This window comes from Pomacea canaliculata, linkage group LG1 (genome assembly GCF_003073045.1).
Source record: "Pomacea canaliculata isolate SZHN2017 linkage group LG1, ASM307304v1, whole genome shotgun sequence".
NCBI lineage: Eukaryota > Metazoa > Mollusca > Gastropoda > Architaenioglossa > Ampullariidae > Pomacea > Pomacea canaliculata.
The window spans coordinates 18,307,557-18,334,692 of record NC_037590.1 but is presented as its reverse complement, the minus strand read 5'-3'; the positions used below and the strand labels follow the sequence as shown (position 1 = coordinate 18,334,692).

General features: G+C 44.3%; 1 long non-coding RNA gene across 1 annotated transcript; it reads right to left on the bottom strand.

The window, feature by feature from the left end:
- Positions 1-712: 712 nt before the first annotated feature.
- LOC112553394 lies at positions 713-27,136 on the bottom strand. Its single transcript, XR_003097049.1, has 3 exons — positions 26,841-27,136; positions 12,837-12,935; positions 713-4,259 (listed from the first exon to the last, which is right to left on the bottom strand). It is a non-coding gene; the product is annotated as an uncharacterized LOC112553394 (long non-coding RNA).

The following is a 27,136-nucleotide window of genomic DNA, read 5'->3' as shown; positions in this document are numbered from 1 at the left end:
CTACCCTTCATCACTTTTTCTCGAAAAATTCAAGTGTGATTAAGAAAAAAAACCGCATTAATATTTCACGTGCTTCTTCGGCATGAAATACCACCGGAATATATACATGTATTTGTGATACTTTCTGCTCTATTTCAAGCGATTCTCGCTAAGCGCTTGTGTTGTCCTTTAAGGATAAAAGAACTCATCTTGTTAGAAGTGTAAATCCAGTGGGTGGTTGAGTGCAGAGGGCGAAGTACTGGTAACCTGGCAGTTTTCTGCTCACGTTTATAACTCTTTGGTGACTAGAAAGTTAGCGAAGGTAGGTCAAAGAGTCCTATTGCATTTACGCTTTCCATTCGAGGCTGGCGAGAGTATCTCGTTAATTCCATTTTTTTAAATTGTTATGGGGGATTTTATTGCAAACCTACAGACTCAGTGGAGTTATACTAACGCCATTAAATAGGTTTGGCAAGCAGAATTAAGGTTTTCATGTTGGTTCGTACTTTATTTGTCTTCTTGTATATTGGCCACCTACTATAGTCTTTATATCGACTGTTAAAGATTATTGAGAAAAGCAGATGCCTTTATTTGTCCATGCTTTTGGTGCGTCTGTGTTGGTTTGTCCTTGGAAAGACATTTTTACTTTCGTACGCCACAAACTGTAATACTCAAACTTTCTTTCCTTTGTTGGTACTTTAGCCAAACGCCCTGGAAAAGCAACACAGGTTGCTGCACAATTTAATTACTTTATTTCCTACAAAATGCCATCGTTTTTTTTTAATGTACAAAAGGCACCGGCATTGCTTGACATAATGAGGTAGGCATAACATTCACAAATCCTTACATTTTGAATGACCAAATGAGTAAATGACATGCTAAGGAAAAAATATTTCGCGGACCTACATTTCAGGCTTAGAAAGTTTTAGTAATACGAATTTAGGCGTACAGCTGGCACATGCACAGATATGGATGTTTCCTCACCAAAGACAGTCGTTTGATCATCGTTTTGTTGTTAGTTTGCATCAAAGAGGAAAACGTGAACGATCATTTCGACGTTTAAAAAAACCACTTCAAATCAGCTCTTCAAAGATTAATGCGTCATTAATACGTCATCGTGTGAATCAACACCTGATAGTGCGTCATTGTTACGTCATCCAGTTCACTGAACCTTCGTAGAAGGAAGATCAAAGAGAGAAATACACTGGTATATTGACAATGTCTGTGACTGCTACATGTAAGTCTTAAACATCGTATACATCGCTTTGCAGAGGAAAGCTACATCACTTGACAGCTGATATTCAAGATTAACTTTCTCGGTGGGAGTTACATAAATGCATGCAGCGCAGCCCTGGAAATATTTTTTGAGGTGTGAAATCTGGATGGTTGGCTCACTGGAACCGAAATGGTCACGGTCGATTTCAGGACTTTCAAACATCTTTCTAATGTTTAGAGCGGTTTATGTTACAAAGTTATCCAATAATTTTTAAAACATCAGTCTGGAACAAGTTAGAAATAACATTAGTTAAAACGGTATTTTGTTTCTGTTCAGTTTTCCTCAATGTTTTGGTTTGAGAATTACTACGAGCCAAAAGTGTGGCGCAGAAAGTAGTGTTTAACCAGACCCAAACACCACCAGAACTATTTCTCACTAGCGAGTTACAAAACAAAGGACGGGTTTAGATTAAGAATTTCCGGTGGCTCTTATCTACAGGGCAGCTTTTCACTCCACACACACACACTGCTGGCCAAAATATACTTTTCACTCAATCGCGGACTTCTTCTGCAATGCGTAAGGTAGATGTCGGGTCAATATGTAACAAATGAACACATGCTGGCAGGCGCCTAAGTCATTTAACCGTTTGTCAAGATAAATCTTGGCGAGCAAGTGATGGCTTATTATGGGGATGGCGTTTGCTATTTGGTCACGGTTTTAACGGGTCACAAAATTGGTCGCATAGGTTTCCCTATGACAGCAGTGCCAAATAAACGACAGTAAACAGGGTTATCTGAACTTTTTCACAAATCGGGCATCTATTCGCTGACTCATGGTTATCCGATTTCCTACATACTACACGTCAGCATTTGAGCCTAAGGTCAATCTTCATTTGACCTCAAGATTAAAAGGTGACGAATAGACCGCGCAATCCTTTGACTTCGAGGATAAAGCTAGGTAAACGCTGAAGATCCAGATCAGTGCTAAGGTACAGAAGGACTTTACATTTTTGATTGTTAGTGATTGGTCCAACTTCTTTCCCATTACTGAAAATTGAAAACATCGAAATCTGCAACATCTAAAAATGTGCATTGGTAGTTTTTTGTGTGTTGGCAATCAACTACAAAAGGAGAGCAAATGCAGACGAGAAGGATTTTAATTTGAAGAACAGCAGTCTTGGCTTTTAAACTACGCCACAAAATGTTCATAGTCGGCACTGCGTTTATTTTCACGTCACCAGAGACAAAAAAAATGTAGGTTTGACACAGTGTGTATAGATGAAAGCATTTTAATTTAAGCAGCTTTGCATACGTTGAGTGTGGCAAAGCAAGGGGACGGCACTCTAGTGTCGTCAGTCACTGTTCCTTGGTCAGCTAGCATGCACTAGTGGGCTCACTAAAGACGTCTTACGTCTGTCCTATAAGTTTCTCTGTCTTTGGTCAAGAGACAACAGCAAATTGTTAATAGATGAGAGACACAGTGGCAAGAGATTAAGGGCTGTCCAAATGTCTTATTTCAACAGAAACGGCATGCAAATTATGTACACAACGATTTCAGCGGGTAGACTATTATTAGCATTAACTTCGAAGACAGAGTGCTGATCTCCGCACTTCTGCATGCTTTGGAAAACAAACCAACGAAAATATAAATAACAAAAACGAGTAAATCATTGTGATCCCCGCCTTAGAGATTTTAAACGTGTAGGAACATATTTGCCCCTGTACAGTCATAATTTATAGCACAAAATAATACACTAGAATGTCTGTGAGCATTGCATTATGGGCTTTTTCACATCTCATTTTCACCTTCAGCTGTACTGACTTTTTATAATTATATTTACATGAAGTTACTACAGTGTACTTCTTTGGGATGCAGATACAACATACTATTTGTAGTTCATATAATATCGTAACAGAAATACATAAATTAAGACCAGCATTTGAATTTACAGACAAGCTTTAAAACGTGTTCTGGCACAAAGGAAGAGATTTCCAGCGGTGGCCAAGATGAAGCAGGAAGAATGCAGCAGACAGGACTGGCAAGCCGAAGGGGAAATTCATCCTTTTTTTAAATCTGTTACTGCGGCGAGTCGACCTGGACTTGAGCACATCCCAAAGCGCGCAGATGAAATGATTGATGAAAACAGCGAAGACAGTCTGATTGCCTCCAACACCGTTACAAGCTCCTAGTGTTTTTGTGTGTTAGTCTAGTTTATCAAGAGGAGAGTTTTCTTCCGAGGAATGAAGTATCTACCACATCAGTAAGTCACAAGAGTTAATAAATAATTTTTTCCCTCAGTGGTCACAGATTTGAAAACAGTTTTGATACAGAGAGGAGCATTAAACATCAACTGGAGTCAGATTGGAACCAGGTTACTAGAAATCTTGAAGTGTTCAGCTTCATTGCCACGAGTCCACAACGAAAGTTTTTTTTTCTTTTTTGTTCGAAATAAGTGATACTCCAAGAACATAAGCCGTTGATGGTTTACTTCATTTGCTGTTGTTTCAAGAAAAAAAGTTTCTTTTTCTAGCCGAGTCATGGAGCAACTTGTGCTTTGTTATGCTGCCCTCTATACTTGGGTCAGACAATAAATAAAATCTACAAGACAAACACTGTTATCGACGGAGTTCAACACAAATTACATTTCTTTACGAAATAAGATTTAAACAACAAGTTCGTACTTTTTTTTTTTGTTTTCTTTTTCCCCCCAAGCCTGGTTCATGGGTCAAACTCCAATGTGAGTAGAATTATCTCCCCCAGAGCGAAGTTCTTCGTGACGTTAGTTACTGTTAGGTGTCACTAGTGATGCTGACGTGAACGTGTTTCGCGGGCCGACTGGATTCAGGTGATGACGTGTGGCGCCATCATATCGTAGTCGGAGAGCATTTGCAGCTGGATGCCCCAGGAGCTGAAATCGCCATCCTCAGCCAAGGTCAGACTGTCCGTACGAAACCGGAATAGGCTTCCGAAGAAATGATGGACAGGTGGTGCCTCGACAGACACTTTGGGCTTGTCCTCTTCCTGGGCAGCGGTCAGCAGTTTTGTGGACGTCACACCCAAAAGTCTGCAAGATAAAAATACAGAAAAAACATGAGCCACTTTTCGAGAAAACGGAGGACGTGAAATCTGCGAGTGAAAGCGATGGATTAGACAATTATTTGCAACCTAGCGGCACGACTTGGGTTACTTAAAAATCAATTACACAACACAGAAATATTCGCCTATATCTGTATTCAAATGAAGTTTTACATTTTTAGTGCATCTACGTTAAAATGCATTTTTAGTGTTTTGGTGTGGAAACAAAAACGAGAGAAAATTGATATATGCGTTTTAGAGGAAATGTCCATGGGATATCCTGGCAGTAGGTTCCCACCACATCGAGGCTTATTTTCAAAAGCCTTATCTGTATCAAGCAGAAAAGTGGGTGGCCCAAGCAGGGGTGGGAGTGCTGCTAAGGTTCAAGAAAGACACTGAATACCAACTACCCGTGTCTTGTGGTACATTCAGAATACCAATGGCCCTGATCCTTTGGTGTATTCGATTTCACTTACGACACAAGGACGAACCGAATAATAATCTCCCTTTTTTGAGCATCACGGCGGAGGGAGACACCGCAACATTACAGCACGCCATTGTGCTCAGCTACAACATAGTTTTGTCACGCACCTCGGAACTGCTTCTCGACCTCGAACGGGTGAGGTATTATCTGACGGGAGGTGGGACATCATCCGTTCCACCACAAAGAGAGACGATTCGCTGCTTCCAGTCACCCGGTTGCCGGAGACATAATGGAAGGAAACGTCCCACGAAGTATTCCGCCGCCTGTCGTCTTCCACAGTTGAACATGCGTGTGAAATTGCTTTGCGGTTTGCACGCTAGGGGGTGCCACACTACCACCTCCTGGCTGCTGAGGCTTGCCGGATGTGGCGCGTGATCCCCGGCAGTAAAGACGATCGGAACCAGACCAAGAACAGGATTCCCTACCTCCCCCCCACCCACCCCACTACCACAAGAATGGACGATTGCGGATGCAAATGGAAAGCAAGAACGATTGTATATTGAGCCCCAATTTCTTGACCTCTCTCCCCAAACAACTACAGGCCGCGCGTCAGAGAAAAGTAAAAAAACACACCGAAAAAAAAAAGAACAAATATGTCTCGATTCCCATTATGCTGCCGCGTCTTGTATCCCAAGCAGCACACACACACATGCAAAGCAACCAGGATGTCGGTCATATAGACGCAATGGCGTGTTGTCAAGGACGCCTTTAATAGGTCATACGTCACACGTCGGCGCAGGCGCAGTGCCGACTGTATGGCGCAATAAATAAACCAAGCGTTGATGTCTCCCTTTTCACCGAGGCGGCCACGAGGGCGCGTTGCTGACATTACGCACAGGTCACGCACGGCGGTTGCAGCGTGCAGAATGGTGTGGCGCGGGAGATGCTGCACGTGTATCCATTTTTTTTTTTTTATGTGTGCGGGGTAAGGTCAGGGCTTGGGGTGCACAGCGTCAAACAAGCCCGGAGTAGCAGCTCCAGGTGGTGAAGACAACATAAGACAGGGAGGTGTGAGTGTGTGTGGGGGAAATTCCTGTCAGCACAGCAAAACATCTTTAGCACGCGGTTCCTAAAACTCACGGTTATAACCTACGGAAGCAACTTCTGGGCCCAAAGTGACGTACATGAACTATCCGTGCACACCGGTGACTTGGGGGGGTTTATCACGCACTTTCCCGACCGCCTCCGAAAAAGTCACGACGTGGCCCAGATTCTGCGCACCCCGGCAATTCTCTCAACTGAGCAAACACTTCGTTCCCTGATCTTTCCTGTCTGCCGATCCCGGGGCACGCATACAACGGCTGGATGTAGAACAACTGCGCGTCACATTATCGGACAACTGTGGGATGTCGTGTTTTACACGCCCTCAACCTCCCTGTGGATTATCCAAACCTCTACACCTCACTCATCCTTCCTGTTTCTGCATCGAAGCATCAGGTCTTGCTTTCTCACTCCTCGCTCGCACCGTGAATGCCGCTAGCCAAGATTAATAGTGTACACCTGTGTGTCACGTGTCCCGTATACTGCGCTCCTTCGAAACTCTCAAACCTGCTTGAGAGGTTTATTTGAATTGTTAGTAATGACCCTTTTCTTGTGGAGGTTGGGAAAGAGATGTCTGAAATAAATTATTGCACTGTTTATCCGTGTCTAGGAACGAAAAAGTAGCTGGTGGTCAGAGCAGAATATAACATTCAACGTTCAAACATTCATGACCACTAAGATACGCATGGGTATCCTCACAGCTTAAAACACAAAAAAAAAAAAAAAATAAAATAAAACAAACCAATATGCCCGTTGGGTGGGGAGGGGAGGGAGGTTGTTTTTCCCATGAGCTAGTTTTCTGTGACCCGAAAAGGCGCAAGTTTCAATTAACGATTTATGTATGACATTGTCTTTCAAGGATGAAGTTGTTTATGTCCTGACCTCATGAATTAGAGTCACACCGAGATCCTCTCTCTCCCCCACGTCTTTCGTCATTCAGCCGTCGTAAACAATCGATCTTTGTTGTCTCGGTTTTGTGCTAACAGTACAGTGAAGGCTGTTTATTTCCTTCCACTCCACCTTATCGCCCGATCGCTAGCAACCCATTATACTACGTCATGTGTTTACATGTACGACTTCGTGGGATATCGTTTTTAGGAGTGAAAAAAAAAAAGCTCAAATGAAGCATTCGAACTATCGTTACCCAGGGCCCTGGACAGATGGTGCGGACATAACAGAGATCCGATAAAAAAGAAGAAAGCTTTAGTGTTATTTCATTAGAGTAATGCACTGGTATTCTGATTGATACGCTATGTAATTCTGCTATTGGAGTCGATTTCATAAAGAAAATGAATTTCTATTTCAATTGTAATGACAAAACGCGCTGAATGACACATTTTCATACCTTATCTGCGTTAATTAAACATCTTCCAATAATGAAGCACAAACACACCTGTGTGCTCTCGAGTGATAAACGGTGCGAGTGTCGCGATGCTTGAGAAATCACGTTCTACGTCAGTTGGTATGTTCCACAGTCGCATATGTTTGTAATTGCGCCGGTGTAAACAAAATTAGGTCATCAAAAAGTTTTTCTTAAAAATTTAAAACACATGTTAAGAACCTCTCTAAAGTGAAAAGGACTTTCAACGCACATAAGTATAAGTATGCATAGTTTGCGTATATCGCCGAACCACGAAACAAAGGAAAGATCTATTAAAAAGCCGTTTCTTGCCCTTTTCTGCCTAAGCATGAAACAAGCTATAAAACGTGCACCACACCCAGTTTTTACACCATCATCAAACAAACTGCGAACCCGCAAGGGGGTAAGGGGTGACATAACTCCCCCGTCTACTCTATTGAAACGAGAAGTTTTGTACCACCCCAAGTCTCACCTATCTTTCTCGCGCATTGTAGACTTGCCGGACAGGAAGGTTGACAATACCGAAACAGTCTATTCATGAACACCTCCTTCCCACAACCTACGCATGAGTCGGCCATTTTATCCTCAGTGTCGCCACAACTTAGCAGTTTTGTATTCTTTGCTACATTTTGGTTGATGTTATCGTTCCTCTTAATCTCCTTTAACGGGAAATTATGGAGGAAACAAAACATCATAGGTTGATCAAAAAGATTACATCTACTGACGACGTTTACTTTTAAGAAATATGATTTTCCCTCAAATTCTTTGTTTCTGGCTAAACGTATTCCACACTAGTCGCAACTGCTGGCAGGACTTCCAGAAAACAACTATTATTAGGATAGATTGTGCAACGTGTGTATCCAAAAACAAAAAAAATAATAAAAAAAATAAATCCTAGGCACAAGCTCTGTTCTTCACTGTGGTTGCTCTGGAATGCGATGGATCAGTCTTGGCGACTAGAACTCGTACCACCTGCAGCTGCGCACCTGACATCTTTCGCCGGACACCTGTAGTGGGGTGGTTGGGGGGAGCCTTTTGTTACTGTCACAGTCACGACCTGGACGGTAGCTTGCTTGACAACACAATCGTCTGCTTCATGAAAGGTCTTCGTTGGTGCTCCAAGTCTTGATAGTTTAGTACTGTTTAAGACTGAGGTTGTTTCTGGTTTAGAGATATCTACGACGCTCTCTTTGCAAGACTATGTTGCTCCCTCAGTGATAGTTTGTTAGACAACAGAAAAACCCTTTGCTAATAATCGAAGGCAGACAGTAAAGGGGACCATGAAGCAAGCTATAGCTGTCACGTGCTACATGTCGCCAATCTGACCTGATGTCCTAGCGTCTGGCCAGGTGTGTCTTTATTCTAGCGTTTCTGCCGTGACGCCAGCATTGTTAGAGCCGAAACAATGATCGTTTCCAAGCTACTGTCGCGACTGCTTGTTGCAGACTTCATTTTTCTCATACCATCTCTGACGAGGTCAACCCCCTTGCCCTCAGTTTTCTCTCTCCTTTCTAATGTCACGCGCCGTTCCATTTATTTCGGCTACAGATATTACTTGGCACACACGAAACGCTTAGTCCAAACATTTTTTGTTTGCTTGTTGACCTTTCAGCGCTCTATCTTCGGGGGCACACACGGGTTGTTAGGATGTTAAGGTCAAGTGTCAAACTAAGGAGTTCATTTTTTCTGCAGGTTCGTAATGTGCTGGAAGACTTTTGTTGTTTTGTTTTTTGTACTTCAAGAGTACACATAGTGCAAATCTAACAATTCATGTGGTATTCACACAGCTTTAGTATTAACAGTCGATGTGGATATATTTTTTAATGTCAAAAAAGCTATAGGTCTGAAACAACCGAAAGTATAGCTGAACACGCAAAACGGCCACAAGGCCGTGACACAATTGCAGATTGCAGTTCCCACACCCACGGCCGCCTTTAATAACAATAATAAACGTTTATCAAGCCGACAGCTGCGATTCTTTTATAGACGGACACGTGCCAAACTGTGGATGTCAGCATTTTGAATGCGCACGCGGACTTGAAAAGTTTTGGTGGGGAAGGGGATCTCTTGTTCGCATGTTGGGGTCACTTTGGCGCTATTTAAGTGGCACAGGTGTCATATCAACCTTGTCTGACCTTTGTGTGTCAGTTTGACGGCATCTACTGAAATGGTATGGGCAAACATGCCAGCGTCACACGCTGACCATATGATGGTTGCATAAATTATACTAAACTGCACCAGACACATTGAAAGTGCCAAATGCACATACCTGAGTAGGTCGGTATTTTTTTTTTTAATGCACGATTTGAAAATAAGCTCGTTACTTATTCACACAAAAACCACGACCGTCACAATATTTTCCTATAACATTCACGACTGATGTTCACAAGAAACGAGCCGACGATTCGAGTCTCGAAGCCGCTGGCGTAGTGTGACGTCAAGCAAAGCCCGCCGAAGCAGGTCATGCACTGAACGTCAGATCGATGGCGATGTCACGTGACACGGACAGGCGCAAGCCCGTGTCAACCAGTTTTCCTCGCGCTCTGCCCGCGGCTGCAGCACGGAACAAGTTGCGACCGGAGACTCCCCCTCCCCACCTTCTCCACCCCCTTGGCGCAGCCTGTGATGGTCAATGTGCGTTCTTGGCGCCAAGGCGACGATCGCATCATCAGGAACATCGCTTGGCATATTATGGGACTCGTTAAAACGACGAAACACTCTTGACCCCGCCCAGATTGTCCGATGAAACCCGTCTCCTAAAAAAAACTATGATAATTCTCAACATTTCCCGTAAAACTATTTTTAAGACAAGGAAACTCGTTTTGCCTATTGAAAAATTCAGTATTCCGAGAAATAAATCACCATTCAGAACATGTCTTCGCTGAAAATTGACAGATCGTTAAAAAAAAAAAAATGCCCAACCACCACGGACTATCTCCCCCACTCCCAAAAAATTCAGCTTATGGACATTCCCCAGAAAACCAAGGCCATTAAAGAGTAGCATCACTAGTTTACATGATTAAGTGATCCTAGCCCCCTTTTTTAAGTTCCTAATGTCAGAATTTGTCATGTTTCCCACGAAAGCCGAAAAGACCAGCGAAATTTTTTTATCTCTGATCGGGTCGCAGAAACATCTTTCTAATTATCGTTTAATTTGTGGCATGTAATAGCCCCCTAAAATTAAACTCCTATCTCACAACATAATGAGCATGAGTGCTTCGGAGCTGCTGCTGCATGTCGGTCGAGGTCCCTTTCCTGAACCCGCACGCAATATTTTCTCCCCAAAAGCATGGAGATTAAAGTGTCATCTCCAGGCTGTGGCGGCCTATCAGATTATGATATCACGGCCCGGCCGCGTGACCAAGGCACTAACTATCCGAGGGTCAAATCCATCCTCTCCACCAGACCCACTGATTAAGAAGCTAGCTCTATCCACAACGCTGATAAAGTTGGCATTTCTCTTGATCACCAGACCTGCCCAGAACACGGCTGATTTTCTGTACAGGCGTTTAACGATTCTAAGATCAGATGTTGGGTTTATCTTGAGAGGGATGTTTCTCATCGGGAACGCCATAAATCTTCTAATTAAAATAGTCGATTTTGGAAAACGCTTAACTTTATGGCATTTGATTTAGATTCACAGAAATGTCTTCTGCGGGGGAAAAAAAATCATTGTCAAATCACCTGATCGCAAGAGCAAAAAAAAAACAATTTAAAAAAAAAATGTGCATTTCTGCGGTCTCTCCAGCGAGACATCTCATGGAAACGCGCTGTAACCCTATCCCCTGTGTTTATTTGTAGCTTCAGTACTGTTCTCTTCAAGTCGTAAGACGGCGTAGTCTCCTTGACAACGGAATATTAAATAGCCCAGGTCGCTTCTGCATTCTCAAACCTGAATAAAATGCTCCCTTTGCGGTCTTCATGAAGTGTGTGTATAAATTAGCTGACTGCTGCAGTTTATGCAATACTTTCCAGGTTGTTTTTTTTTAAACCAACCCTGGTACATAGCTTTGTAAGCTCTGTGCTCTCCCACACAACAGATGACGCTTAAGTCCCGTCTACAGGTGATAAGCCCGTTTGCCAGCGGTATATGCTAGCCTTTTGCAAGAAACCTTTTACAGAAACATAGAAGCTGAGACAAACCAAGTGCCGCTGACCCGTGGTCACTAAGATGCCGGACTCCAGAGGCAAAAATAGTCTGTGAGTGGCAATATGGACTGCGACTTCACAATTTATCTGAACAATCACGCTTGTTGCAACAGGAAATATATAGGAGTCTTTCACACTAATTTCCTGACTCACTATACCAGTTTTGTCACCTACAATATGCATTTCGGAAAAAAACTTTTTTTTTGTGAAAAAGCTACGATGTTAATGTCTGTAGCTTCTTTCACTTCCTTTAGGGAAGGTAAGGCAAAGGTCAAACGTAACTCTTATGCATGCTGGTTCAAGAGTCACCACCTTGCTTGTGAACAAAAGAGTGTAGGGTGGGAGTTGGGAACATTTAAAGTCAGTTCGACTTTAGTTTTACAGAACAGGTCGTTCCAGTTACATTGCTCGCAGTACCCGCTTCTTCCTACCCGTCAATCACACGTAAAGGGGCACGAAAGTAGTGTGCATCGTAAATCACAAATTAATGGCAGATGCTTGAAGTGCTCCACCAAGCTCGAGTTGGTAGTTATGGCCGACCTTGTTCCCCCTAGCGGTTTCGGTAGCGATCCCAAGGGAAATAACCATACTCATGAGCTATCTCCCTTTAAAAAATCAGCAAAGGTAAACGCCGCTCTTTTCCCGTCCATCACGCCCTTGTGATAAGCGTAGGGATGCCGGGTGTTGCTGAACACTACTTCTGCGCTCTCCTAACCTCGCGAGGACAGGTTCCGACCGGCCGCTACAGGGCGCTGACGGCCAGAACCGATTTCTCGTGGCCTGTTGTAGAGAAAACACTCCAGCGGATATCGCCGGCGCTATATCTGGATGAGTGCTTTATTTCAGGCGCTCGGCGGTCCCATGGCGTGATCATTCACAACGTCGCGCGTACAAAAAAAAAAAAAAGAAAGAAAAAGGGCCCCGCGCTTGAAAAGTAAGTAGGCGCCGTAGACAGATTTTAAATTACTGAATTCTGGTGCCACGTTTTTTTTTTCGTATTGTTTATTTGTTCTTTGTTTGACAATAGACGTGTATAGATTGCTCGTAAGTGCAGGACTGTAAGTTTTTACCACCTCTCAAAGTGCAGGAGTTTAAAGTATTTAATAATCTCATCAAGGTGGAATAGTTTAAATTATCCATAAAATTTAACTATCTCATTAAGTGCAGAAGTGGAAAGTAATAACATCACAAAGTGAACTAGTATAAAGTACTGAATCACCTGGGAAAGTGCACAAGTATAGAGTATTTTATTAGGCTGCTGCAAGAATTCTTAATCCTCGTTGAATGCTAACGTTGACTTTGTGTAAAAGTTTTTCCGCTTTTTTAATTAGAGGCAGAAATTCTTGTCATGTCTGGTAAAACTTTTAATCAGACTTGGGTTGTCAATGGTTAACTTGACTTTTTCAACAACAACAAAAAAAAAAGCCACAATATTAAAGCTATTTCAATTTTCTAATTTTTTTTCCAGGAACACAGAGCTATAGCAGCCAATATTTGGAAAAAAGTTATAATAATATTAAAAAAGTACTCACCCATTGTTTACGCCTCTGGGCTGGGAGGCTGGGTTCTTGGTGTCATCACCACCCTGAGCCACTGGCATCTCAAAGTCTTGGTTGTCTGGCCAGAACATCCTGCAGGTACAACAATACGGTCCTGAGTAAAACGCTAAGTTAAAACAGCTGCGACGATAGCAACGGCACAAGACAGACGACACAGCAAGACTTGCAACGTGGGCCTCTGTTTCTCAAATGATCTCAGAATGCCTGCGATGTGTGCGGCGTGCGCTCGTTGCGTGTGTGCGTCCTGCGCGCGTGCGAGCTAAGAGGGTGGACGCGGCAAAATGGGAGTGGGCAAACGTGGGTGCCTCGACATTACGCTAGTGATGTAAGGGAGGGTGGGCAAGGGAGGGATGTTAGGGGAAGAGAGTGAGTTGAATCAATGCCAGCGGTTGGCGCGGCGTCGATCGGCGAGACCACGTGCATCGAAATGTACTCAATAACTAAGGGCCACCCTTTGACTTGCTCTCGGGCCTCGGGTCTCATGCGCAAGATCACGTACGCTGGGGGCGCCTACCTGCGAAACTGCAGACGCCAGCTCGCCGTGTGCACTTTGGTAGGGGAGACGAGTCCTCACCACCAGAGGAGGACGTGCAGTCTGAATAAACGTGCACCTGACAGCTGTGGTGACGTAAGAGGCCCATTCACCCATTCACTGGTGATTTGTTTGAGCTTCGAGAGCTTTGAACTAGCCATGTCGACACCAAAGTGACACCGACCGCAGTTTCAGTGTCTTAAAACAAAAAACACTGCTGCGAGAGGCCTGAAGGTGATCTTGAATAGAGACAAAGGTGTTTGAAGGGGAGTGAGAGAGGGGGGCGACAGCGGGAGAAATAAAGAGTGGAAGCCATAAAAAAAAAAACACTGACAAAAAAGATTGACAACGACCGGCGCTGAGACACTGAAGATGACGTAAACTGACGTTTTATGTTTCATCTTGTCGGCACAGGAAAGAACGAACCGCCCATGAAAACGAGGGCGCCCATTTATTACTTATATATTCGCTCCCGAGATTCTACAGGTTTTTGCGAGAAACTGCGAGTTTCCCCAACTCACGCGAAGGAAAAAAAAAAATCTTCCATTACTACAATGGTACAAGACTCGAGGGCCAGTAAGTGATGACAAGATGATAGAAGACTAGTCGAGGGTTTGGATTAATCAAGAAGGGGAAAAGCTGCATTACTTTAAATCATCCATGTTTTCTTTTAATAATGTTAACCTTTTTTTTTTAATGCGTACCCGATGGACACTTTCTGCGTCAATTAGAAGACTGCTACAACGGTAAAACGTTCTTATATGATTAAACACCCACTTCACCAGGTATTGATTACTTGAAAATTCCAGGACAAGAATTAAAACAGAAAGAAAATAACGGGAGAAGAAATCAGAGAAAAGAATGTTATCGCGTTTGTAAAAAATATGTGATTATGACCAGAGAAACTTGAAAGACAGAGAGAGAGAGATGAAATAAGTAGACAAGCCTCAATCTGACAGCGATCAAAAAGGATTTACACTGCAAAGTATAACAATGAAAAATGAAGCATTCACATTTCAGCACATACAATTTCATACTATCGATCTGTGGAGATTTATTTAGTTACTTGTGTCTACACTAGTACACTTCAAGAGCTACCTCCAACTCAACTCTCGTCTCTATATACTCCTACACTGCTCACTTTCTGTCTGACCGACTGTCTCGTCTAAATTAATAGGTATCTTACACCAAATGAATGTTTGACATCTCCAGGATTAAATTTAGCGATGATAAAGATAGTTTTACGATGACTAGCACAAGGGGAACACGAGACAACGACTGTTTTTCACGCTGATACCAGTGTCAGTAAGTTAAGTACGTGAAAAGTGACATGAATCTTCGGCTCAACAGCTACTTGGACTTGTTATCTTTGCATCCCCTCACTGGGTGCCGTAAATACTTTCTTGTCCTCAGCCTGCCTGATGCCAGACAGACCACCAAGCTACGTTCCGGAGATTACTCCAGGCTCTTGCACGGGAGACTATTATCATACACGAAGTCAAAACATTCTTAAGACCAAGCAATCAGCTCAAGCGGCACCACTCAAAACAGTTTTCGTCATGACGGTTGGCGGGGGTATGATTACAAAGCAAGTATAGTTTCTTAGCAGATTATTTCTCTCAGGAGGGAGGATTAAGGGTAGAGTAAATAATTTGACCGTTCTCTCGCAATGTTTTGACCTTCAACATGATGGATCGTGCGAAATTTCTTAACACTTAGGTGCGAAAATCGCTGTCAAAGCCGCCAGTCACCTAGACCATCGACAAACAAACTCCTACCATTCAGAGCTATTCGTAGGGTGGATGATGCAATGTCAGTCGATACCTGCGCGGACGAGCGCACCGAGAAACAGACGTCATGACTTACAACGACACCGGCAAGGACTGGCGGTGAGGATAAAGAGAAACGGGTGGGTGGTGTCTGTAGAGCTATGCAGGAGACTTCCGTTCCCATACAACCACAAAAGAAAGATTTGTCCCAGTTCTAAACATGCGTCACAGCTCGTCAATCTTACGGTTCTAACGAATACGATAACATTCACGGTTCACTTACTTTGTGGAGAAGTATAGACGAGGTCTGCACAGCAGGTAGCAATGAGCAATAAGCGTCCGAATCTGTTTTCTTGTGGGGAGCACACACACACACTGGTGGGTACAGCTGAGAGCAGATCAAGCTTCGCCAACGATCTGTGGTAAAGTGATTGAACTCGAGGGAAAGGGCAGGTTTTTAACCCTTTGCGAGCGGCTGCGCCCTCCCTCTCCCCCGCCGCCACTTTCCCTTTAGCCAACTCGTCCCCAACCTCAATCGAGGCTGCGTGCACAGTTCGCGGCAGTGTCAGCGTGCAGTTCATAGGAGGGCCACAGAGCTAGATTGCTCTTCGTTACCTTATAGGGGAAACCCAAAAATATTCATATAAAAAAAAGGTTCCTCACGCGCAGGGTCATAAGCAGGGATGCCACTTTTGGTGAGCTGGGAGAGCAGGAAACGTCAAAAACGGATGATGTAAGTGCAGACGACATTCGCAATGCAAGCCTTCAACTTGAAAGAAAGTTCAGGAAGATGGGTGTAACTAGGTCAGCGGGTCGGTTCTCCCCCACCCCCCATATGCCTTTTTTAGACGTGGACGCTGCGAGCGATTCAAACTCACAACTCCCACCTTCACCCCCTTCTGTGATTTTTTTTTCTCTCTCTCAAGTTGACTAAGCTAAGGTCACGGAGGTCAGGCGGGTTGCGGGTGGGTTCGAAAAAAAAAAAAAAAAAAAGTATGAATCAGTTTTCCCAGGACATGGTGCTCTTCGTAAGCACTGTAACGGCGGAAGCGGTTTTCGATGTGCTGGGGGCGGGCAGAAGGAACGGAAAGTGGGGGAGTCGTGGGCAGGAGCCCCAGTAACCTTCTGCGTGTCAGACTGTTCGCCACCCGGTCTGTTGCGAGTGACCTGAGGACGAGGAAGTGAACAGACGAGAAACAGTGGTGTTCCCTCGGCAACTTTTGCCGGGCAACAATAGCCGGCGACCTCCTTTCTTCTAGTGACCTCTTCTACTGCCTCGACTTCTGACCTTGTCTTAGGCCTGAAGTTGTGCGATAAGAACGACACAGATGATGACCTACAAAACAGAGGTTTACCGACTGGACAAATTGTAAAATGGAAGCACTTGTTTGAATTGGTGTCTTCACACGAGAATGAATTTCAGGGGTTCTGGTCACGTCAATACTATTGTTTGTTTTTCTTTTCTTTCCCTCAACTGGCAGGTTTCCCACAGTCCCTCCGCGGCTTGCTTTGTCACTTTTACTAACTAGGTGAAGGTGAAGTGTCGTTGCCACAACAGCAGTCTCTGATGACTGACCTTCTCTTGGTGTACGGCAGTTGCAGCTTTGTCAAGTACACCACTTACACTATAGATTCATACATGTACCAGTCGTTTAGCGAGGTTAACCTTGTACCTGAACCCCTGACTCCACGTGGATTTTGTTTTCATTTTTTATGTTCTTTCTGTGAGCTGCACAGGCCTTTCCAGTCGAATGATCATTACACCTCTACAAAACGAGCTAGCGAAAAGAGAAGCTAACGCCACCTATTGTCCCTCTCCCCCGCCTTTATTTCTTTTGATTGAACCTGAACTTTTCCCTTGAAAAGTTCTGCTTTTATAGCCACACACGCACACAAGCACACACATACCCTTTCATGTAGCACAGCTACGCATAATTCACACCTCCCCTGTAGTAATTTTACACGTTTTTTTCAGGCAACAAGGCATGTTGGGAGGGTAATGCCGAGAAGATATTTTTGTGCATTTATTGTGCGATTATTGGCTCGGATTTAACTTCTCCTGTTTGGCTCCCTTTCACGAAACGGGGAAAACAGCTCATTCAAAACACGACGTTACTGGCATTGATTGACAACGTGAAAAACGCTCGCGCGTGAGGTCTATCGGGTGGGATGGGTGGGGAATGTCTGACTACCGATCACATATATTTCCCCACTGTCCTCAAAGGTGCAAAAGGACTCTCTACCCAAGCGAAACCCGTGGCGCCATCTGGTGTTTTCCTAACTCTATCCGAGTTTGAACTAAGCTCCACTCCTTCTACTTTGCCTCGCTCGATATTTGCGCAGAGACTTCCATTCTGTACCCAAAGATCTCCCAGTTCCTCACAATGCCTGACCTACCTTCAATACCCTTGGACCTAGTTGCAACGTCGTCTACACTCCAAAGCCTGGGCTGATTCAGGTGTTTTTGTTGTCTAGTTTCTAAGCACATTGCTAAGCGTTCACGACTAGAAAGGGAGGGGCAGAAAATCCAACCAGCAAGCGCACCTTTTTGGTCAAGCACGCGCAACTTTGAACGGTTGGAATAGTACGGAGTGAGGAAGCTCAGCCGGATGAAAATGGCAGCGATGGACAATGGTGACGACACTGGGTTGGCAATGGGAGATTCAGTCCAGCTGGATTGGATCACGTTACTCCCATCAGGAGTAGCGAACTACTCATTAGGAGAAGAGGAATACTGACTTTGGGTTTGACAGAGAGGTGTGTTTTAAATTGTCATTTCGCAGTTTGGGGACAAGAAAACCGACTCTTCTTTATTTTTTTTTCTTTTTCGCTCATGCGATCTCTAGCGTCTTCTCCTTACGCGACTGTCTTAACCCCGAGTAACCATGTACGGGAAAGGTCATACTGATCAGACGACGCAGAACTCCAATTGCAGAGAACGGGCGATATTATGGGTAAGAAAACTTTCGGGGCTTTCTGATCAGTGGTGTCGATATCGCTTCGTGTATCGACGTGAATTTCATCACCCGCACCACAGACATCTTTTCCTCTCCCCCGATCACCAACCATACCCACCCACACGATGGTTCCAATCCCTAGCCAGGAACCAGCACTTTAAGAAGCGTGTAAGTGCCCTGCACGCACCCGCTTAAGTGCGGCTCTACAGGGCGATGCAAATTGCAGAGCAATTAACAAATGAGGCGGGTCGAACCTCGCCGAGACTACAGGCGGACGCCACGACTAGCAAAGCTTCCTTCCCTGCTGCTGAAGCAGCTTGTGTACAAGGTTCTTTCCTGTCCCTCCTGCCGCCTACACAGCACGTCGCACACCAGAACGGTAGAAACCCTTCAAAAGTTTTTCTTCCTCTCTTCCCCGCTTTTTTCTCTTTCTACTCAGTCACACTTGGTGGGGAGCTGATGCCAGCATGTTAAAAAGTGCACTGGTGTTTATAAACAGGTATGCCGTCATAAATAGATGTTTCCAGAAGTACAAGCTGTTGGCAGAATTTCGAAAACAAATCATGCAACATCAGCGCAATAACAATGGTGGAAGGTTAAAGCTCCATAGATAAACTACTACTAACGATACGATTGACTTAGCTACGATAACCGAAAGGCTTGTCCAGATCTGTCTCAAATAATTCTCTTTCTGATCGCTCGAGTGGTACTGAATTTCAGTAATGTTGACGAAATAAAACTGACCAACATATAAACAAAAAAATCGCACTAGGGGTTCACTTTCTCCCTTTACATTGTGAGAGTGGAGGAGTTTCAAAACAACTAATCAATACAACCATTAAAAAGTTTTTCTTTTTTCAAAAACTTCTACGAATCATTAATTTCATTGTTGTTGTTTTTAGGCATAGACACAACAGGAGCACTCATGCTACCACTCCCATCCTTACGACACACTGCGAAACTTTAAAATTTTCCTGTCACGTGAGCGATATATATATATTTTTGACGCAGTCAATACTGCACCGTCACGGTCTATTCACTTGATACAGTGACACCTGGTGTTTACTGACGTTGTCTGCGCTGTCGGTTTCGCTTCACGAGATTCAGACACCGATACCAACATTACGCCTCTTCCCTGATGCTAGTGCACACTGCACTCACCTCACTCACCCTGAATCATACTATGAGACCATTGTTGATCACCGGTCTTGCCATGAGCTATTTCATCAGCTAACAACCTCGAAATAAGCAGGCTCGGTTCTTTTTTTAACCTCAGCGCGTTTGCACGCGCGAGCAAACACGCTCACCTGCAATTAAAGGCACGATTCTCCCACCTAGCTAAACACTCGGAGCAGCCAGACCGTGCACCCTGCACGACCTCGCGAGTATTGCGACCTTGGCATCGCATCTTGCATCATCCTGTTCACATGTGGCTGAGACACATGCGACTGAAGCAAGCTTCCGCCAGTGACGCGCTCAGCAGCCGACAAAAGAAAGAAAGAAAAAAAAAAAAAAAACCGCGCGCGTGGGCGCATGCTAGGACGTCATCATCACACCTGCATCGAAGGTCGCGACTGAACACCGTGCGCCACCACAAAAGTACCCTTGACAACGAATGCAACAGCTGTTGTAAAGAACATAAACTCGTGGGATTTATGTAAATTAGGTAGGTGTGTCAATAGCTAATTTTAGACGCGCGCTGGGAGGAGGTAATTAGAAAAAAAAGCTTTTGCTGAATGGCTGCTTATTGGATGTGTGATTTAGGTTTGCTTCTATGTGTTGAAGATGTGGTAATACGAGCAGAGTTTGTCCCGTCAAGCTGAGGTAGAAAACACTTTTGGAAAAATATTTTTAGTGTAGTCTTTCAACGAAAGAGAAAAAAAAAAGTACGTCTCTAAAAATAGGACCAGCTAAGGGAACAGAATCGACAGCTGCTCACACTTGACGGTAGAAGAAAGAAAACCTTTTAAAAATTCAAGTGTTAACATGTTTATCTCGAGCTGGACAGCTTCGCGATGTCACCATTGACAAATTACCGGTTTGGTTCGTGGAACAGAAGGAAACCCACAAAACATCCGCAGTTAGTCACGTGACAGGATAAGGACGCGCAACCATGAAGTGACGCAAAGTCTACTTCTGCATTCGAACCGATACTTTACTGCGCATTTCCACAGGGGAACAATATCAACATTTACATTCTACTCTGCCAACCAGTGTATGGTAGTTTTATCTGCTCCCATTATGTACACATGACAAGCACGTCATTTGTATTCCCGCCATGTTGTCTCCTTGTAAGCATTGCTCAACGATCTTTTTCTGACTGCAGTTTAATTTGGAGGAGAAGATAAAGGCATCGGGTACACGATCTAATAGGAACAGGCAGTACAGTTTCTTGGTTGAGTCTCAGATTTGAAAACTGTACGTTCATCTATAAAAAGCAAGATTTCACGCTTGTTGAGGATATTTTCTCTCTCAGCCTGGTCAAACTCTTTATCACAGGTGGGAAGGATCTCACCAGGCAAGACCTCTAAAGATACACACCATCCATAGACGCCAACCACCCACGAACTCACAAGAAGAAGAGGCAGAAGAAGCAGAAGACACAGCTGATAAGTATTTAAAGCAGCGTCGACAACAGCGAGAAAAAACAAGTGTATGCATGTATGGCATGAAAGAATGAGACAGGCCAGAAACGAAAACAACTATAAACAAGTCTTGTTCTGGCGAGTGGGCAATAAAAAAAGAAAAGCCAGACGCTCTAACCCGCGGCCTTGACATAAACGACCAGCAGTTCAGAAGCTGCCTAGTGGCAAGGGAGCAGCCAGCATTTCTAACGACTCTGTTGATGGAACCGAGCTTCGGAATTAACGGTCTCGGAGAGTGGACTGCCTACGGAGGCTGGGCAGAAGGGCGTAATGGATGGAGCTTGGGGTGGGGTGTGGTAGGTATAAGCGCTCACCCGGGAAGAACGGCGAACTAAGGAACGAACGTTTAAAAGGAACGAAAAGTGGCACAAGAACGGGTCAGAAGGGCAATCTCTTCCACCTTTCCCCATCCTTTTATTACTTCTCCCTCTCCTATCTTGCCTTAATCCTTCGCCCCCGCTTCGTGTCGCGTTCCGACCCATAATGCACCGCGAGGTCGTTGATCTCCCAGGCTACGTGAGTAAATAAATGAAAAAGCTGCTGATGATGCGCGTGAAGGGGGAGCATAGACCTGCTGTCGACCTGGATGTGAACCTCAACCACTCCTAACCCTCCGTCCCCAATAACTTCCACATGTCCATCAGAAGCTAAAGTGGTTCTAAGATTTTTTTTTTTCACCGCTGACAACAAAGAACTGCTTTCAGTAGACAGCGCTTGAGTGTGTATATGTATTATGTCTGTAGGTGTATGCATGCTTGGATGTATGCTCAGACATGGCAAACACTAACAAAGGACTTTCTAGTTATAGAATAACTTTGATAACAGGTAACATATTTCTTGACTAGTCGATGTGTAGGACGCGACAGCAAAAGAATACAATGAACACGTAGCATACCTTGCGCCTTATTCCTTCAGAGCTTGTGAGTCAACTAGAAGATCCACTTCCCAATGACCAGAAGCTTCACACTCGGACACAGACCGCGTATCTGAGAGTTCTGAAAGGCATCACACGGTTTTTATCCCAGGTCTGGTCACGAGCATGCGCAGTGGCATATTTAAGGCTCGCCTTTCCACCCTTCGTGTCTGCACGCACCTGCGTTAGCAAACCTCAAAGCTATACTTTCCAAATGTTGCTACATTGATCTCCGTTTACACGAAAAGTCTTTCATTTACCCCCTACCCCTTTGTGTCAGTGGTCGATTTCATGATGGGAAGATATGGTAACCGTGTCCTTAAGGTGAAAACCGCACAACTGAAAAATTCCTTTATGAAACAGATAAGCACAGGTGCTGCGAGGAATGTGACGCGGTCCAGAATCGTGATGCCTTCCTTTCTTCATCAACACCATCCTGTTCACCACGTTTATGAATTATTGCTTTCTCGGGTCGGTTTGCCTTTGTTTGCTGTTTAGCGATAATAAGAGAACACTTAGAAGAGAATGAAAGGCTGCTAAGCTCCAGATTATGGCCGTAATCTGTATTTAAGTGAGAGTGGAACATTCATGCATTTTTGAAATCGTCGGGTATCCGTTGTCTACCATCACTGACACGCGATAACAAGACGTGCTTTGAACACTTCGTGATCCTGGGAACAAAAGATGCGAGACAATGCATCAAGAAACAAGACTCAGGGGCGGGGTAAGAAATAATGCGGGGAAGGGGGTTCAATTGCAATCTAATCTTATCAGCAGACGCTCCAGGACGCGTCATCACATGTGCCGAATAGTTCGAAAAATGCTTTCCCCTGCGAAACAATGGTCAAGGAGTTACTCGTGTGTCCGCTGATGAAAGATGACGGTCGAGATTAGAGACACCTTACAGGAAGATTTCAGCTTCCCTTCTTAGCCCTCCTGGCCTTTTCAGAAGTACTTACTGGCTAATCCGTCATATTCTACGCTCGTTTCTTCCTTCTTTTTCGCATCCTCTTAGCCTAGAGGGTGTCTGCACCACGCATCCTAGCTTTACAGGTCTAGTAGGCTTTAAACGTGTTTGCTACTGTGTAAACATCAGTACAAAATACTAAAATTTGGGTGAGGGCCCCTCGTGTGTTCTCGAATTACACGCTTACAAGCATTCCCATGCACAGAAAGAGGTCAACATGACGTCACTGTTGTACACAGTTAAAGTTTTCCCACTGGTTGAGCCTTCACCTCGTAAATATATATCCCTGTACAAGCCTGATATCTGGATCATTGACCTCTATGCGTGCTGATGTCTGTAGGTTAATGTTAGGGTTAGTCGTGTATTTGGAGAACAGAAGGATTCACCATGATTTTATGAAAGTCTCCTACACGTTGAACACACATAGAAAAATTGCACGCTAGGATTTATTTTTATGTAAAAATGACAGTTTTCCGTTTCTTCTTCTGAAGTTTTTTTTACTTACGCGAGCACACATGCACACAGAAAGACAGGCACTAACAGAACGAAAATAAAGAAAACAACCAGTGTAGAGTATACAACTACATAGCCAGAGATTTATGACGTAGATGTTAAACATCTGCGTGAGACCACCACCTCAACTACTTTTCCCTTCCTTCCTTTGAGCCGAGGTGGTCCCCGACATTTTCCCCCATCCACCCATTCAGTGTTAGGGTGTCCGTGGGAATGTCACCGCCATGGTGCTGTGACCTGTCAACGTGCCACCACGTCTTTGCCTTTGCTGGTTCATCTGCCATAGGCAGCCTGAGGTAAACTTCAGTCAGCTTCGTGTCAAAGTAAACGAAATGGCCATTACGGTGCATTCATGATTAAAAGCGTTAACAAACTGTCACCTGTAATTGTGTGTGTGTGTTTTTTTTTACTTTTATGGAAGTAAACAGTTGTGCTGGGGCAATAAACAACCACGCCATTCTGCTATACCCCACACAAAAAAGAGTTGGGGTTATAATCCCAGATTCTAATCCACATACTTTTAACATCATCGGGTTCAAAAACAAGCAGTTTCGGATCACCTTTTCTTTCTAGAACTTTGCGTGCTGATTGCCTTTTTCTTAACAGCACGTTGCAAGCATTTGTCGCACTCTGTTGGAGTGTTTCCAAACAAACTTCACAGTGTCGAGGTAGCAGCACCCGTTTAGTCAGCACTCCTACTGTTACCCGGTGTATGCAAACAGTTACGACACTTCCTTACAAGACAACGGTCACCCCCACCACGTCTTCCCGCATTTCAGTGTAAGTCAACCACCACCCATCGGCTGACCTGGATAACGACGTCAACCGACTGACCTGAAAAAAACTAACAATGCGAAATCACTTACTGGTGCACGTTAGTTAACCTTGCTATGAACCCTAAACGTGCACTGCCCCATGCCTCTTTTTTTCTCTCTTTCCATGCTAGGAGCCCCATACACGCACGCACGAACGCACATACACACAAACATGCTTAGATAAAGTGGTACTTGAATGTCGGCCGGCTCATCATCACCCGATAACAGACCTCATTCATTTAGGAGTCAGCCCACACCACATCAGCAACAGCTGCCTTTGCTTCCTGTGGTGTTCAGCTCTGGCTGTTGGGATGGATGGATGTGTGACTACCATTCGGCGTCTGATGTCTCGATAGGAAACGGTGTTTCCTGCAGGCTGAAGGATCTGCTCTTCCTCTCGGATGTCGCAGAGGCTGCAGCTGGTTTGTTTGTCTGAGCGCCATGATTTTATGCTGACGAGCAGTATAGTAGAATCTGTCGGAAGCTCTGACTTTTAAGAGGCATCAGCAGAATAAAAGTGGCAGATGGATGGGCATTGAAGACATACGGCGTATGGTAAATCCGTATAAAGTCGACCTGCTATTAGAAGGGGCGAGGTTGAGAAATTGTGTAACAGGATGGGGTGTAGGGGGAAAAAAAGGAAGAAATCGCGCAGAGCGGAATGGTGTGAAAGTGGTACTACCTCTCACTAATTATCCTTTAAAGAGGTCTGTGTAAGCGAAACGAAACGGTGTTGAAAGATAGACACGTGGTCCGACAAAGTCGCATGAAACTCTAGGCAGTGAACTAACCCAACCGCCTGCAGCAAAAAGTCTGGATAAAGAAGAAAATTTTGAGTGTGTTGGGGAGGAGGAGCATCCCTATCGGCACTAGTTAGCACTTTTGTTACAGACGATTTCTTATCTCAGGTTTTCGCCGAACTTTGTAAAGACCTGTACTGTCCGATCATGTTATTATAATATACACATATTGCACGTGCAGCCACTTGCTCCTTCTCTACTAACCCTCCACTTTCTCTTTTCAGCTAACTGCTCGCTAATCTCGCAATACAGAAAACCAAGTTTTTTTTCTGTCAAACGACCTGCGACATTTATCATCTAAACTCACAAAAATTTGTATCTGATTAGTCTCAAAGCCAAAACATCAAAACACTGCCGCCCTTTAAACACCCTAACGCACAGCTGCATCCGTTTCCATTAAACTAGCCTGACTCCCATGTTACCTCGGGTGTGACGATAGACATGTAGGTGAAGAAAGAGAACGCTTCAGTAATAAGCAAATGCGACTTCTGAAAAATGTTTTCTTCCCTCGCCTTCTGCGGCCACCTAGCAGACGCAATAAATGTCAGAGGGGAAAGTAGAGGAAATAAGCATCAGAGGAATGTACATAGTGAGGAAAGGGGAAAATCTCGGGCCTTGACGGTGAGTGAGCAATCTTGCGGAATGTTGGCAGAAACCGATGCAGACGCAGTCGATCATTTCGTCGAATCGATGAGAACCGTAGCGTGCACACACACACACAAACACACATTACAACCTGTATAAAAATGTCCTGACGCAAGAACGCGGTGTGCCCTTCATGTCCTTGAACTCACCTTACATAAGATCGCGCAAGGTAAATGCACGCAGTGTGCAAAATAGATGGAGCTTAAAGGAAGACAGGTATGCATAATGTTGGACCTTCCCGGCTCCTCTTAAAAAAAAAAAGATGAATATATAGAGATGCAGAGGTAGTTATTTAGGACGAGTATGAAAAGCATATGCCAGCATCTCTTTCTCTTTTGCAGCAACGCACCAACGCGCACGTGCACACACACACCCGGCTAAATGACAAGAAGTGTGGAGTGGGGATGAGAGGTCGGGTGGTGACATTGTCCCTGATCACGAGTGAAGCAAATAAGGCAGACACAAGCTTCGTGCCGGAAAACAATAGTTTATCAAACGCACCCTAGTCCTTAGACCTCCGACCATTCTCCCCCTTCCTGCAGCTCGCAGGCCCAACGATCCCCACCCTCTACCACCCCGCTCCCATCACCAGCCCTCCCGGCGACACCCTGACTCAAGGCGCCATCCGCCCTCCCTTCACATTAACGTTGTCAAGCAGCCGGGGGGTCTGACAAAAGGCAGCAACATCGGCGATTCATCTACACTACAGGTGACAGTAAAAACGGGCCTCTGCATATTGTAGCACCGTGTACCTCCCCACGGCCTTTGCAAGTTTTTATATTTGCCTTGCAATTACACAGGCTTGGTTGTCTTCTTCTTTCTCCACTACCCTAAGTGTGGTTATAATAGCGGGAGGTTATTTCGTCATAGACATTTACTTTTACCTATAAACATGCAGCGAAATTCTTTCCTTTTTATTTTTGTCGCCGTCTTCGCGTAGTTTTATTTTTTCCTTTCGTTAGGAGAACACAAAGAACCGAGCATAAAACCCTGCTTTAGCATGTCAACTTTTCTAGTCAAGGGTCGCACTAACCAAGTAGGCTGAAAACTTTGGTCATGAATGTTTTCCGTTGCTTCTAACCTTTGTCCCTCGCGTTACACACCATAATATTTAATTCCAAGTTGACTATGCATAAATCTGATTCTTAATGGGATATTGTTGCTCTGGAATCTAACAACTTTTCCAAAAAAAAAAAAAAAAAAAACAAACAAAAAAACTGCGATTTTTTTCTTTTTAGCGCTTTTATTTAGTAGGCTTTAAATTATGAGAATGTTTCTTCTTCTTTTTTAAGGTCTCATGCCTTTATTATACATTTCCTATTTCTCACAGTCAATGATTATCTAAAGACTTTTAAGTCTTTTAAGTTCAATGTTTAAGCACAGTTATGTTCTCACAGCATCGTATGTTTAAAGTAACTCACCTTTCTTTTGTTCGTTGACAAAAAAGCCCTCAGCGTCCTAAAACCCTCAAGTTTCTTTTCCTCCAGCCAATCAGCTCGAGCGTGTCGAGTTCGCAGACTTTCAAGCACAAGTGATGCGGGGATGTGCAGAGAGAAATAAAGGTGTATCACCAACGACTTGACAACCTTGATGCTGCTTGCTCGCTAACCAAACTCACTCCGAGTCTTTCCAGCCGCAGGCCCGCACTCGCGCTTTTCTATCTTCGCTCCGCCGGCTGTCCCTCTCCGCGCCCCCCTGCTATGACGTTGAATGAGCG